This window comes from Mixophyes fleayi, chromosome 4, assembly GCF_038048845.1.
Source record: "Mixophyes fleayi isolate aMixFle1 chromosome 4, aMixFle1.hap1, whole genome shotgun sequence".
In the NCBI taxonomy this organism is placed as follows: Eukaryota; Metazoa; Chordata; class Amphibia; order Anura; family Limnodynastidae; genus Mixophyes; species Mixophyes fleayi.
In genome coordinates, this window is record NC_134405.1 from 257954032 (window position 1) to 257969271 (window position 15240).

The window sequence follows — 15240 nt, forward strand, 5'->3', positions numbered from 1 at the left end:
AGTTTTACATGTAAATTTAAAAAAATATAACATTGTTACAGTTAATTAATGGTAATTGTCCCAACGCAGGTGCTTCTGTGTGGTGTGGTGCTTGTAAGTCCTCCGTATTTAGCTGAAAATCGCCATTTTCAAACAAATACTCCTTTTTGATTGGTTGAATGTTTTATATGGAAAAATCACGCAATTTTGACCTCAGTAACATATGAATGTTAAAAATAAAACACCTGTGGTCCCCCAGTCTAAAGACTATTAACACTTGCCCTGCCAGCCTACTGCTGGTTGTACGAAGATTGGGGAAAAACTTGCATGGGGTCCCCCCGATTTCCACGCAATCAGCACTGGGCAAACCAGCCAGGGTGGGTGACACTATAGCAGGGGGACATGCGGCAGAGGACCCCCCTGCCATAATGACATCCAACCCCAGGCTGTTCAGTACTGGGCTGGATTCCGTAGGGATGGGGTCCACTAAAAAACGTGCAGACACCACTTCTAGGAAAACCCAGCTCAGTGCTGAAAGCACTAGGGCTCTTCGCACACCACTGAGGCGATGGGTGTAGGGGAAAAACGGCGATAGAATGTAACAAATAAAAAGAAAACACTATTTTTATTTATGGAACTACAGGTCCCAGCAACCCGGACTGCCATTAAAAATCTGGGCATGCTGGTGCTTGTAGTTCTACAAACACTAGCATACCCATGGCAGTCAGGGCACGCTGGCACTTGGAGAACCATAAGTGCTAACATGCTTTGACACCCAGTGCTTGCTGCAATCTGCAGTATCGCAAAGAAGAATGTTAAATAAACCACCACACCCTTTTTAAAACCACATGGCTTTAATAACAAAAAACCCACAAATTGCAAACAACACCCTCTTTATTACCACATTATTTTATTAAAAATTAAAAAAAAAATACTCACCAATCTGATGTCTTCATCTGTTCCAAGAAGCTTGCAATCCAAAGAGACTTGTAACCCATTTCCAAATAAATTATATTCCACAATGGTCCATAAAGATGTCCCAAATAAATTATATTGCACAAGCGGAGGAACTCTGAGTTACTGGTATTAGACAGGTGCTCAGGAGACAAGCAGTGCACATGCTCAAGAACTAAATTCAATTAAGTCTCAGACGGCATGGACACAATCTGCCCCCCGCATTGAAGAAGGGGAGGTAAGGAAGAGTCTAGGACACTATGCCTTTCTTTACCTTCGCATAAAGGATTGATTGTATGGATTGTGGCTGAATGGTACCGCCATCTCAATGACTAAAGTGTTCTCCACTCATTTTTTAAAGGATTGCTATTAAGAATCTTTTCCCCATATATACCACACTATATTAGGACATTTGGGACAATCAATGTTTTGTTTACATTACCACTTCTCGTACCGACATATAAGACCTTTATCGGGTATATCTTTTATGTGTTTTTATGCTATTCGCACAAAAACTTAATATACTTCATTTTTTCCTGGTTTTTTTGCGCCTAGGATTTTTGGTTTAGATGGAAAGGGGGACAGCTTACAATTTGATTGTTTCTCCAAAGACTGGCAATATTCATTAGGTGACCTGGGACTAAATGTATGAAACCTTCTAAAAAGGAAAAATGGAGGTGTTGCCGATAGCAACCAATCAGATTCTAGTTATCATTTATCTAGTACATTATAGATAAAGATAACAAGAATCTGATTGGTTGCTATGGGCAACACCTCCAGTTCTCCTTTTTAGAAGGTTTCATACATTTATTCCTTGGTCTTTTAATGACTGATTCTCACCTTAAAATGCATAGTGTTGATTCCTTCTTCCATGTACCCAAACGACTTCACCTTAAGCGCTATATAACTTTAAACCAATAAATAATGACACAGACACCAATTTAAGTTTTGGAAGAAGGTCACAGTTTATTTATAATTTTTACTAAACCAAGTGAGGTGGAAGATCACATTTCCACTGACCCAGGTTATACCTAAAGTACTAACATAGAAAGTGGCAAACACTCCCACTGGATCCCATTGGCTGTTCCTTCTGAAGACTTAACCCTGAAGTATTAAGTAGATGTCAGACACAAACACATGATTTTAAATGCATTTGACTTGATGGCCTCTGTTCACATAAAATGCATAGTGTTGATTCCTCCTTTCATGTACCCAAACCACTTCACCTTAAACTACATAACTTAAACTTTATACCAATAAATAATGAAATGGACACCAACTTAAGTTTGGAAGAAGGTAACAGTTTATTTATAATTATCAGTGAACCAAGTGAGGTGGTGGCGAGAGCAGGGCAGTGAGCTAAAATTGCACGAACCAATAAGGTGGAGGATCACATTTCCACTGACCCAGGTTATACCTTATCTATTGGCTGTGACTATTATGAGGCAATGAATGACTATACCCTTTCAACAATGTTATGCCCTTACTAGGCAGCCCAGGGTCCTTCTTACTAGAGAACCAAAGAGTCTGATGACTTCGAAGGGGACAGTGACAGTGACCAAATTGAGTAAGTACCATATGCTAACTGAAAGCTGACTGCGATACTCTCCTACCAACAGCCGTGATCCTTTAATGGACTCATGGCCCGCCACCAATGGAGCTCACTATAGACCCCAATTCCAAATAAAACTGCTCTATAAATATCCATTCTGCTCCTAAATGCAATCCGAAAAGAATGGGTGCAATAAAGGGCAGGGCCTAAACCAATGAGGACCAGGGAGCGTTTTAGGAGAGCATTGAATTGGCATTTCGTCAATGGTGATTTTTCCCAGTGTATTAACCACAAATCCTCACCTTGCGGAAATACTTCAGCAAATTTAGCACAAGGTAAAATCGGGCATATAACCTGGTCCTGTTGTGTGATCAAAGCTAGCCAATGATCCCTACTGGACTGGTATGTCTTAAATTTTACTATCTTGCAGTTTATAAGTATAGGCTGAACCCCAATGTGCCTAGCTAGCAAAGCTGTGACTTTAGATGTTTTAAAGTGTGCGATCAGCTCTCCAATTCTCAAAGCGCCAAGAAAAGTCAATGAGAAAGCCACGCTGAATAGCAGTGTTTCACAAGGGTCTGCTGTAATATCAGGCAGGGATACATTCAGTCTAGATAAGGTTTTTTGGCCAATGGGCAGGCGGCTATCACTTAAGGTGGGATGTATTCTAGCCCATCCCTTTAGGACTCTGGAAATAATAAAGGATTTGGTGGGGTCTTGGGCATTATTTATTTTGGACATGAATGAGATACCAGCTAACACCCATTCCTTATATCAATCCGACATAAAGCCTGCCATAGAAGCAATCTGGAAATAATAAAGGATTTGGTGGGGTCTTGGGCATTATTTATTTTGGACATGAATGAGATACCAGCTAACACCCATTCCTTATATCAATCCGACATAAAGCCTGCCATAGAAGCAATCTGACCTGATGTGTCATTGTATAGAGACGCTTGATAACCAAACCAATGCTGCCATGCCAAATGATAAATATTTCTAGTAGATGGGGCCAATAACGCCTCTGCGAGACCCCTTATCCCTGCTCGGCCATCTGCCAAACATAAGGGGCAGAGATTAAACCGGTCAGTCGTGCGTTTGGGGCCATTGTTCTAAAGCGTCACCAGTTGAACCGAGAAAGAGCGTCAGCCAGTACGTTGTCAGCACCAGGAATGTGGCGAGTACGATAATTGATGACCTTATCCAGGCATCTCAAAACCAGAACCTGCAACAGATTAATTGCTGGGCGTGAGGAAGTGCTCTGGCGATTAATAGCCTGAACCACACCAACGTTGTTGAACCAAAACACCATGCTCCTGCCACGTAACAATTTCAGTGCTACTACTATGGGAAATAGTTCTAAAGTTAGGAAATTACATACTAAGCCATTAACCCGCCATGAGCGTGGCCAAGGGGCGCAACACCACTCCTCTTGAAAGAAAACACTGAAACTCTTAGATCCTGAGGAGTCCGTGTGCAAGTCCAGAGTTTGTTTTAGAAATCTGTGGTGTAGACCCTATCCGAATTCCGTTAAATTACTGAAGAAAATGCTGCCATATACGCAAATCATCTTTAATTTTTTCGCTGAAGTGAATTCGCGCATGGGGACTGTGAATACCTGCTGTGGCTATTTGGAGTTTCCTACAGAACACCCTACCAATAGGAATAACCTGACTGGAAAAATTAAAAGAGCCATTAGAGTTAATAGAGTTCCAATTTCTTAACTCTATGAAGAGGAAACCGACAACAACCACTTACTGTGTTAATTTCAATGCCTGAAAAGAAAAGGCAAGTGGCAGGGCCTTCAGTTTTATCCTGGGCAACTGGGACATCCATGATGTGAAAGAAAGATTGGTCAGAATAAAGGGTATCAGCGCAAAAAAGAAGAATCGGGATTGGCTATGAATAAAAAATCATCTAAATATTGTGCTATCCCTTGATTACCTGTGGAGAAATGGAGAAAAGAGCAGAAGGCCACAAAGTATGCTCACAAGAGGGAACAGCCCATCAGAAGACACCTATCTATATAGTAGTCACCCTCTCTTCTAAATCCCATGAATTTAAATAAATCTGGGTGAAAGGGAAGTAACCGAAAACCGGCTTCAATATCTAACTTTGTCATAAGGGCTCAGCATCCAAATGCTCTCTCTTTTCAAGAGGTCAATGCCTCTTCAAAAGATTGATATGTCACTGAACTGACATGGGGATCGATAGCATTGTTCACTGACTTGCCCGCGGACTGGGATAAATGCTGTATCAAGCGGTATATATTCCCGCAGTTTTTTGGGCACTATACAACTGGAGAAATTACCAAATTAGATATGGGTGGAGAGGGGAATGGACCAAACATGCATCCCAGGCCGACCTCCTTTTGAATCTTCTCTGCCAAGATGCCTGGTTGCAGATACACAGAACGAAGGTTCTTCGTGGTGGTGGCCACCGCCACCACACTATTAATGGGGAGGTGGAAACCGACACGAAAGCCCTCGTGGAGGAAGGAGTGAGCCACCTATAGAGTAAGGTAGGATAATGGGGGAATTGGCCTTAGCCAGCACCTCCGGCGCCACCGCTTCCTCTGCCTGTGCCCATGGTTTCTATGGGCAGTCTTTGAAGGGATGAGCTCCGCGGCAATTTGAACAGGTGTGACAGTATTTACACACATCCCCTCTACTGCAGGATGAATTATTGAAGACAAAGCATCTATTGTTAAAGAATTGGGGAGCACTTTGTTTCCCCAATGCCTTTACCTTGTCAATGGAGGTGTGAACCCCGGGGTCAACTGTGCCCGGTTAAGCTTCATTCAAATCTCTACATCCTTAAAGGCTAAGGGGATGGAAGGTTGGCCATGAACTTTTTTCCTAAACTGCTTACCATAAATGTGCCAAGTCCCTGGACGATCAAATATATACATTTTGTTTACCATATGTAGATATTTCCAAATGTCTATGATGGCATCAGGCCTTATCTCAAGGTAACATGCAGAGGATGTGCAATATCCTGTCAATCAGGGAAAACTTTTTATATGCTTCTCCGGGGAAGAGGAGGACTCATCGCTGGTCGTAGAAATTGGTGGGCTAGGGTTATGTGTGTTGTGAATGGTGGACCTTTCATGCTCACCAGCGATGACCAGGGCCGCCTGTGTAGCCGCAACTGGGAGCCCCCGTTGCTGGTCGGGCCAGCTCAGGCATGATAAGGGTGGTTGTGTGTAGTGTCTCATCTGTGCAATGCTGATGTAGTGATGCCGAACAGATCTGCACCTGTTGTGCTGCATGAGAAGATATGTTAGCATTTGGAGGAGACACATTACACGTGCTCAAAGTGGGGGTGGGATGAAAGGGCACCAGGAAGGGGAAGGTGGATATGTGAGATGCGGCAAAAAATCTGAGGGAGGAGGGAAGCTAAGGCTCCTGTCGGATTACGCCCTAATAGGGGGTTACTGTGAATCCATACAAGGAATAACAGGAAAATTGGGAAAAGAAGGTCTCGGATAAGTGTACGCATTGCTCTAAAGGCGAAGGGTAGGGTGCCGACCACATTGGGTCCTCCTGGGGCACAATCCTGTGTCCTATGGGGGGTATGTTAAAGACCAAGAAGAAACTGTAGGGCTTGAACTTGACTGTTGTAACACAGTGGGGGGAAAAGGCCAGTTCTTTGCTCGGTCTGAGCCACTAAATGTCTGTCTATGCGAGGGAGGAGGGGGGAGACTTGCTGCTGGAGCACTTCAAAATGGTTTACAGTTAATGTTACAGGGCCTGCCACCATCTGACTTGAAACTGGGTGTGTCAAGGTAAGAGGTGCACTATATACAGGGGAATTTAATGAAAAAAGCAGCGGGGAAGTGCCAGGAGCAGGGGAAATTGGAGTGCCGTTAGCGTTCATTGCACAGCATAATGGCGGCAAGAGGGGGATTTACGCTTAATGAAAGCTGTGGTTGATTTAGTGGCTGGCTCCCAGAGGTGGGGTACTCAATCTATTATTGTCTCCTACATATAAACTATGTGAGGGACGAGGTAGGTGGTCTAAAATCACTGGCCCCAGCCAGCAATATGGGGATACCTGAATTTGTGAGGGAGGGGTGCTAACTATGTGTGCCCCACCTATTTGAGCACTGTTTACTGCTTCCAAACTAGTATTACAAATATCTGCAGAGCCTGCAGCTGTACGCTGTGCTCGCATTGTGGAAGGTATGTACCCAGGAGCCAGGGAATGGGAACCTCTGTCCGAGGTTCTATGTGTGGATCTTCGAAATCCATGTGCTCCAGATCTGGGCGGAATTGCGCACGCCCTCCTATTCTGACTCAGGGCCAGACAGCGAGACTTTTGCGCTGCGCCCGAGTCCAGTGGAGTTCAGCTGGCATGATCAGTGGTTGTCTGCGCCAGCCTGACAGACCTCACTGAGGGGTCGGGGAGCTGACTGGGAGCAGACACCCGATTACGGACTGTGGATGGTGACATGAGGGGGGGATTATTCTGCTGGGAGACTGCACAGCAGGTAGGCGGGTGAGGGGGAATCGGCTAAGTGGGCGGGACTAGTCTTGGTGTGTTTTGGTTGGGGCATGGCCATCTTTTGTACAGAGGGAAAACGGAAAGGGAGATGAAAATACGGAAAGGGTTGAGGTAAAGAAAATGGAGGAAAGAAAGGAAGGAATAATACAAGGCAATGCAATGAGTATAGGAGAGGGAAAGAAAGAAAGAAGGACTGAAGAGAAAATTAGTGAGAAGAGGCTCTGGGAGTAAGAAATTAACAACAGAAAAACAGAAAAGCAAGAGAGAAGGCAATAACAACAGCAGGCAGGTAAACAATTTAATTCCAAATCAAACAGATACTAAGGGCTAGATTTACTATCAGGCGTGTTTGTAAACGCGCCGACTTTCGGCGGGTTTGGCGGCGGTTTAGCCATCGCCGGATTTACTAAGGCTAAACCCGCCGTCCAAACGGCCAGAAATGATGTTTTAAAACCCGCCTCTGTATGAAGCGCCATGACGGTTTCAACAATGTTCAACATACAAACAGCCGGATTTACTATTAGGGGGTTTATAAAGCCGCCGGAAAACCACCATTCAAAAGACCAAAATGAAAGCGCTGCTTGTGAGCGGCGAGATTGTTCAAACAGTGTGCTGTTTCAGGTATTTGGTCAATCAGAACAGAAGGGAAAGGGCCAATTCATGTACAAAGTTAGCTCCTTTGGGATTGTATATGTTAAAAGGCCAGTGTCTTGTAATTGCAGTGTTTTTTTGGTTTATTTTTCTCTTGTCTTTTCCCACCATGCAATTTATTTACTGATTTCCAAATTTGTTGTTTTTTATTTTAATATTGCAACAAATCCCTTAACAAAGTGTAAAAGCAATTCTAAATGTGCTCAATAAAGAATGGGTTTCTGGCTGATGACTCCTCTGCTGCATCCTCACACATCTGCACCGCACAAATTCAATGAGGCACATACCCACTAGTAGAGGTGTGTTATAGCGTACCTTTGTACTTTGGTAAACTAGGTTCAGGTTACTAGAATAATCTGGTGGGGTGGCTATGTATGCACCTGAAAAAGGGTCTGATATTATCCTGGCTGGCTGTTTGATACATAATCTAGCATTACATCAATTTACCCCACCGATTATTGCAGTAGACAGTGAAGAAGAAGGGGTCCGTGTCACATCTGGTGATGTGCAGAGCACAGAGGGCGGAAGGCAGATTAGAGTCCGTCTCATTACAAACTACTTCACATGTAAGTGCAGAATAGGAAAAACATTTATTGCTCTAAAATGTGTTTGATGTGAGCGCAATGTTTTTTTTTAATATAAATTGTTTTGTACATTGGAACCTTTAAAAAGAGGATAGTGTGTACTCCTCATGTGGTAAATATGAACATCCCTGGAAAGTGACAGTCAGAGGTCAATGTGTAAGTGATTTGAGTGCATAGTTTTTTAAAAAATCAGTATACTCTTGTTTAATTAGCAGAAAAGAAACACTGACACCATAGAAATTTTACTGCATTTATTGCAGTACAACACAATAAATAATAAAGTATAATGCTTACACAAACTGAACAAAACATTAGGTAATAAGAATGGTTTAGCGCTAGCGACGTCTTTTTGCTGGCATATCGCTATGTCTTGCCCCACTCTCTCCTCTCCCTCGCCCACCCCTGGTGCGAGCACCTCTCCTTGGAGGCGTGCTCTGTGCCGATCTGCTTGGCGTACTAGCGGTACTGGTGGTGGCAGAAGAAAAAGGTGCAGGCAAGCGGGCAATGAGTTCCTGCTGTAGTTGCCCTGCCAGCCGGGTCACGTTCGCATTCCCATCGCGAACGGAGGAATGTAATGCCTCCACAGCCCCAGTCATTTGGGCCATCTGCAGATTTGATTGTTCCCATGCATTAGCCAGACGGTTGATTGCAGCAGGGATTTGGCTATTTGTGCGGTGTATCCGCCTCAACTGGGCCACAATTTGGGACATGTGGCGAGTTTGCTGCTGCTGGAAAGCGCCAATAGACAGCGCCATTTCTCTGGCTGGGTCCATACTTTGCGGTGCAGGTTGCTGGTGTGCTGGGGCTTCAGAAGGGCCAGGTGCAATATCCTGGAAACCAGACACAGGGGCATCCATTGTTTCCAGGGTGATTATCGTTTGCTCATCTGGCTCAGGGGACATTTGCAGGGACTCCACCTGAGGTGCCTGGTATGAAGAGGGCCCTGTGTATGAAAAATGACATAAGTATATAGGATATAATATGTTTGTACATTGCATTTTGAACACTGGATAGGAAGGAATAATCTTTAGCAACTACAGATTGTTTCACAATGTTTGCATTCCTGATTTCTTGTCCTATGCTACCTGCTTCAGGATGCACTTTTTATCTTTTGAATACACATTATCATTTGGACTATGTATGGCTGAGGGGGGTAAAAAAGCAAAGTATTTTTAACCTACAAATATGAGGATTTAGTCAGCCAAATGCTGCTAGACCGTGCTTTGGGGTAAACTAATACTATTTTAGTACTCCCTCTGTGTAGTACATGCTGGGGTATTTTGAGTAAACTGCGTGGTTGGAAAAGTGGAGATGTTGCCTATAGCAACCAATCAGATTGTAACTGTCATTTTGTTGAATGCAATACATAAAGTAAAGGTATATGATGAATGGTTGCTATAGGCAACATCTCAGTTTAGTAAATGTAGCCGTAAAAACAAATTACATTGACAGCAACATTTGCACAGAAAATCAATTAACTCCATTATTTCTCTCCTAAACATAAATCACGCACCTGCTTGCTTGTCTGTGCCCGAATCTCTCGCTGAAGGTGGAGGTGTAGGTCTCGGACTGGGACTGAACTGCGGTCCTGGCGATTCTGGATGTAATAGAAAAAGCATACAATGTATTTGCAGCAAAAAACATTTTAAAAATATACAGTTTTTTTAAAAAATTTGTTTGCGATTAAAAAAACAGTTTGTTTTTTTTTTAAAAAAAGTCCTTTACAAACTTATAGAGTAAAAAATACACTTTTAAAAACAAAAAAAAATTGTAAAAAAAACCAAACACGTTTAAAAAGAAAAAAACATTTAAAATACTGTTAGGGTAAAAAAAACAAATAACTCACCAACTACTTGGCCAAAAGAGGGCGAATCGGTATCCTGCACATTTATGCCCTCTACAATCTCAGCCGGCATTATCTGGCGCAGCTCCTCCTCGTAACTGGTGTACTCTACACGAAGTGGGGGGCCACCACCCGTGCGCCTTGTAGACCTCCTTTCCTGGGCCATTTTTTCCTTCAGCCTCCTCTTAATGTCAGAGAAGCGCTTGCGGCAGTGTGCCACTGTCCGCTTCAGTGGGCCCACCGCGTTCACGGCATCACAGACACGCCCCCACAATTGGTGACGCCGCCTTAGAGGAGTCCGGGCTGCCAGGTTGCCTAGGATGACCTCATAGCAGGGAATAATATTGTGCACCAGCACACAATTTTCATCATGTGAGAAACGCACATTCCTCCCTGTCTTTGTCTTCCTGCCCTGTCCTGTCTCCTCAAACTCTCCCTCTCCCTCCTCTGACCCCTCAACCTCCATCTCCCTCTCCTCAGTCTGTTCTCCCCTCCTATCTCTGGACATTTTCACACAGAAAAACACAAAACACTGAAGGACTGACAAACACAAAGGACAAACTAGACTAACTACAGACACACTCTCAACACAGGCCCACACAAGTAACACAGACAAAGGACATGTCAAATACAAAATATACAAGACCGAAAATAAATGAGAAAATAAATGTACAAAACAGAAAAATACCACAGGACTACTCACACTTCAATCAGATATCCCTCCACCAATCCACCAAACTTCAACTCTCACCAACTCTCAGCAAACCACTATCCTCCAAGCTCCTCTCACAAAACTCCTCAAAACCCTATCAGAGAAAAAAGTGTCAGGCCAGTGGTTTATATAGGGCTTGTGATGTCAAATCTCCTGACTTTGAAAATAGCCAATAATAACAGGCCAGGAGACAGGTGTAATTTTCAAAAAAACCGCCTTTACACGAAAGCGCCATCATTTAAAGCAAAAGCGCCATGTTCTATTCAAAGCCGCCGGCGGCTTTGAGCATTACATCCCGCCGTTACATCGCCGGCAGCTTCAAATTGAAGATGAAATGCGCCCATTCGTAAATCCGGCTGTTTGCAATGCAAACCCGCCGGAAAACCGCCACGATGCATGGCGGCTTCACGCCTGATAGTAAATCCAGCCCTAAGTCTGATGCAGAAGCAGTCCAGCCACGTATCTGGGTCCAGGAAAAGAGGAAGTGACATCCTGCTGAAGCTACTACCATAGAAAGTGCCAGACACTCCCACTGCATCCCATTGGCTGTTCCTTCTACACACAACCCTGAAGTGGTAAGTATATGTCAGAAACAAACAGACAAACAGATGATTTTAAATCCGTTTGGCTTGATGGCTTCTCTTCACATCCTCCCTCTTGTTGTAAACTAGACTGATGAAAGCCTAGCTTTCAGATATTTTACAACCTTACCTTTACAACTCATTTTTCAATCCCCAGTGCTTACAAGTACAGATCTTTCCTAGTGAGTGTCATACAAACCCAATTTTATCATTTAACAATCCAGTATAAATTTACTAATGTGTACAGTGGTTAAAGTTGACATTTAGAAGTGACAGTATAAAAAATGTAATGGGAATGTAAGTGAATAACTTACCTGAAAAATATTTGCTCCATTCCATTTTCAGCCAAAAAAAAATTGTTACTTTTTTGGGAATTTATCCTAAAGTTTTCCCAGTCCTACCCCAAACATTCCACATAGCAGAATGAGTTGACAGTTTCCCAACTCTATTCATAGATGATACAGTTTGCAAAATGTCATTTTATAAATACAATGCAGAATGGTTATCCACAAAATGATGTATCAAAAGCGGAAGTCAAAGATTATATCAATGGAAGTTCACATTTTTGCAAAATGGCATTTTTATGCCACAAATCTTAGTTTGCAGAAAATGTTGCCGCAAGTTCCCTCACCTCTAGTTTTAACCTAATTTACCTGTATATTGCACCTTTTCCAAAATAGACAATTCACTACTATAAAATCTCTTTGCTATCAGCATACAATGCACAATACAGCCCATGTTAGAAGAAAATATTATACCAGCATCCTGTCAGTAGCTACATTTCTTCTCAAACTTCATTACAATTTAAGAAAAATATGTCTTATACTATAGAATCAAGCCTTACCCTTTATTTAACATAGAAGCTGTTTGCTTCAGTGATAAATCATAGAAAAGAGGACAAGGGCATTACTGTAAAATATTGTGATTTTTGCCCTGTTAAAGCAATCAAAGAAAACTGTTATTGACTTCTGAAGTATTCTAGTGTAGCCCCAGGTTAAAACTAAGGGTGTGCACCGGCCACTTTTAGTGTTTTGGGTTCTGATTAGCTTGAGGTTTTGGGTTCTGATTTGTTTTGCCAAAAGACCTGAAGAAAGGTTTTGGTTCTGATTTAGGGTTTTGGGTTCTGATTTATTTTTAAAAAAGCATAAAAAGGGGTTAAAATCAAGTTTTTTGTGTATTTTTCACTCCTACGCTATTATTAACCTCAATAACATTCAATAACAATCATTTCCACTAATTTCCAGTCTATTCGGAACACCTCACACCTCACAATATTGATTTTAGGTTCAATATTTGATTTTTTGGTACAGCAGCAACAGTGAACGTAGTTTGGAATTGCAGTACCTATTTTTTGGTACCACAGCAACAGTGAACGTAGTTTGGAATTGCAGTACCTATTTTTGGGTACAGCAGCAACAGTGAATGTAGTTTAATATCTGATACGCATCTATGTGGACTGCGTAGTGGAGTGGCCCCGGTACCCAATTTGGTACCGGGGCCACAATATAAAATCCTCAACTAGTCTGAATTCCACTGCACAGCTATCTGGACTGCGTAGTGGAGTGGCCCCGATACCCAATTTGGTACCGGGCCCACAATATATCACCCTCAACTGGTCTGAATTCCACTGCACATATGGCTGCTCCTACATCCTCTGCAGCATATAGAGGGTGTAGTTCGAGCGCGTCACTAACTCTTGTTTTTGACGACCATGGTATAGAGCATTCATCATTGAGATCCCATCAAGTATGTCAAAGACAGGCAGCGTCAAAGTGTTATTTGTTGACTTTGTGAACAAAAAAGCTGTCCCTGTTGCATATCTTCGTGCAATGAAGAGTGACTTTTTCATTTAAAGGCTCAAGCTTTCAAGTGTACTGTTTATAAAATCATTACACCAACAGGTAAAAATCCTTTTAATTGGGATAATGGAGCCACAAAGGAAATTGCACATATGTAATGCCCGCACAATGTTACTCTGCGTTGTCTGACACCACAAATCCCCAGGAGAGTCTAAGTGGGTTAAGCCACTGAGAGATTATTTCCCTCAGTTTCTGGATTGATGCACCACTGGACTCAGCAAGGACAGAGCACTGGACTGATGCACCACTGGACTCAGCAAGGACAGAGCAGTGGACTGATGCACCACTGGACTCAGCAAGGACAGAGCACTGGACTGATGCACCACTGGACTCAGCAAGGACAGAGCACTTGACTGATGCACCACTGGACTCAGCAAGGACTTTTTTGTTTTTTTTTAATATTATTTTAAATGGATTTTTGTAGAATTTTTCTTTTTTTTTTCTTTTTATGGAAGAATTTTTAATACTTTTGAAATAAATATGCACTTAGTAGAACAAAGCACAGGACAAAACACACCGCTGGACTCAGCAAGGACAGAGCACTGGACTGATGCACCACTGGACTCAGCAATGACTTTTTTGATTTTTTTTTTATATTTATTTTAAAGGATTTTTGTAGAATTTTTCTTTTTTTTTTCATTTTATGGATGAATTTTTAATACTTTTAAAATAAATATGCACTTAGCAGAACAAAGCACAGGACAAAAGCACCGCTGGACTCAGCAAGGACAGAGCACTGGACTGATGCACCACTGGACTCAGCAAGGACAGAGCACTGGACTGATGCACCACTGGACTCAGCAAGGACAGAGCACTGGACTGATGCACCACTGGACTCAGCAAGGACAGAGCACTGGACTGATGCACCACTGGACTCAGCAATGACTTTTTTGGTTTTTTTTTTTCAGATTTTTTTTAAAGGATTTTTGTAGAATTTTTCTTTTTTTTTTCTTTTTATGGAAGAATTTTTAATACGTTTAAAATAAATATGCACTTAGCAGAACAAAGCACAGGACAAAAGCACCGCTGGACTCAGCAAGGACAGAGCACTGGACTGATGCACCACTGGACTCAGCAGGACAGAGCACTGGCCAAAGCACCACTGGACTCAGCAGGACAGAGCACGGGACAAAAGCACCACTGGACTCAGCAGGACAGAGCACTGGTAAAAGCACCACTGGACTCAGCAGGACAGAGCACAGCACAGCACAGCACAGCACGAGAAATAGCAGGACATAGGACCACCTAACACATCCTCCCTCTTCCCTGATCAATGCCCGAGTGAAGATGGCGGCGGCAAGCGGGGAATTTAAAGGTTCCGAGTATCGCGAGATCCGACAGCGGGATTATGACTCAGAGCCTCGTTTTAAGTTTCGGAATTGGCGGGAATACCCGGACAGTGCTCGGATCTGACTCAGATCTGCATTGTTCGGGGGGCTCGGATTCCAGGAATCCGAGTCCGCTCATCCTTAGTTAAAACCAACATAAACCATTTAAGATCAAAGAGAATAAAAGGATTTGGATAATCCTTAGCAACAAAAGGCATTCCTAAATTCTTACACAAATAAAATACTAAGCAAATATTAAAAATAGATAGCAGAGCTACATGTTTATTTGTATTTCTTACAGTTTGATTTAAATCTAATGTATACATTATTAGGAACATTATGATCCTATTTACTTCAGGTGAAGATCTGTTGCATAGCTAAATAAAGTTGAGGTAGCAATTGTACAGCTTTTCTAGATGTGGTCCATCTCGACCAGGTTTTATGGGTTTCATTCCTAGAGTTGTAAGTATAGATTTCATGCCCTACAGCATCATTTAGCAGGACAATCAAAGTGTGAAAGCTCAGGTTTTCACTAGCCATCCAGTTTCTGGCAACCTTGCTGTTACAACTCTGAAAATACCTGTGTCAATCCTGATTAGCACTAGAAGACAAGAGGCGCGGAGTCTAACAAATTCTCCAGTTTTACCAAGAACCGCCGCAAGGCAGGATGGACTTTGCTGCCAGGAACCCG

General features: G+C 42.7%; 1 long non-coding RNA gene across 1 annotated transcript; it reads right to left on the minus strand.

Annotated features, from left to right (window-relative positions):
• Positions 1 to 9746: 9746 nt before the first annotated feature.
• Positions 9747 to 10249, minus strand: LOC142150122 (uncharacterized). The gene is made up of 3 exons (XR_012691024.1): positions 10219 to 10249; positions 10073 to 10177; positions 9747 to 9823 (listed from the first exon to the last, which is right to left on the minus strand). It is a non-coding gene; the product is annotated as an uncharacterized LOC142150122 (long non-coding RNA).
• Positions 10250 to 15240: the final 4991 nt, after the last annotated feature.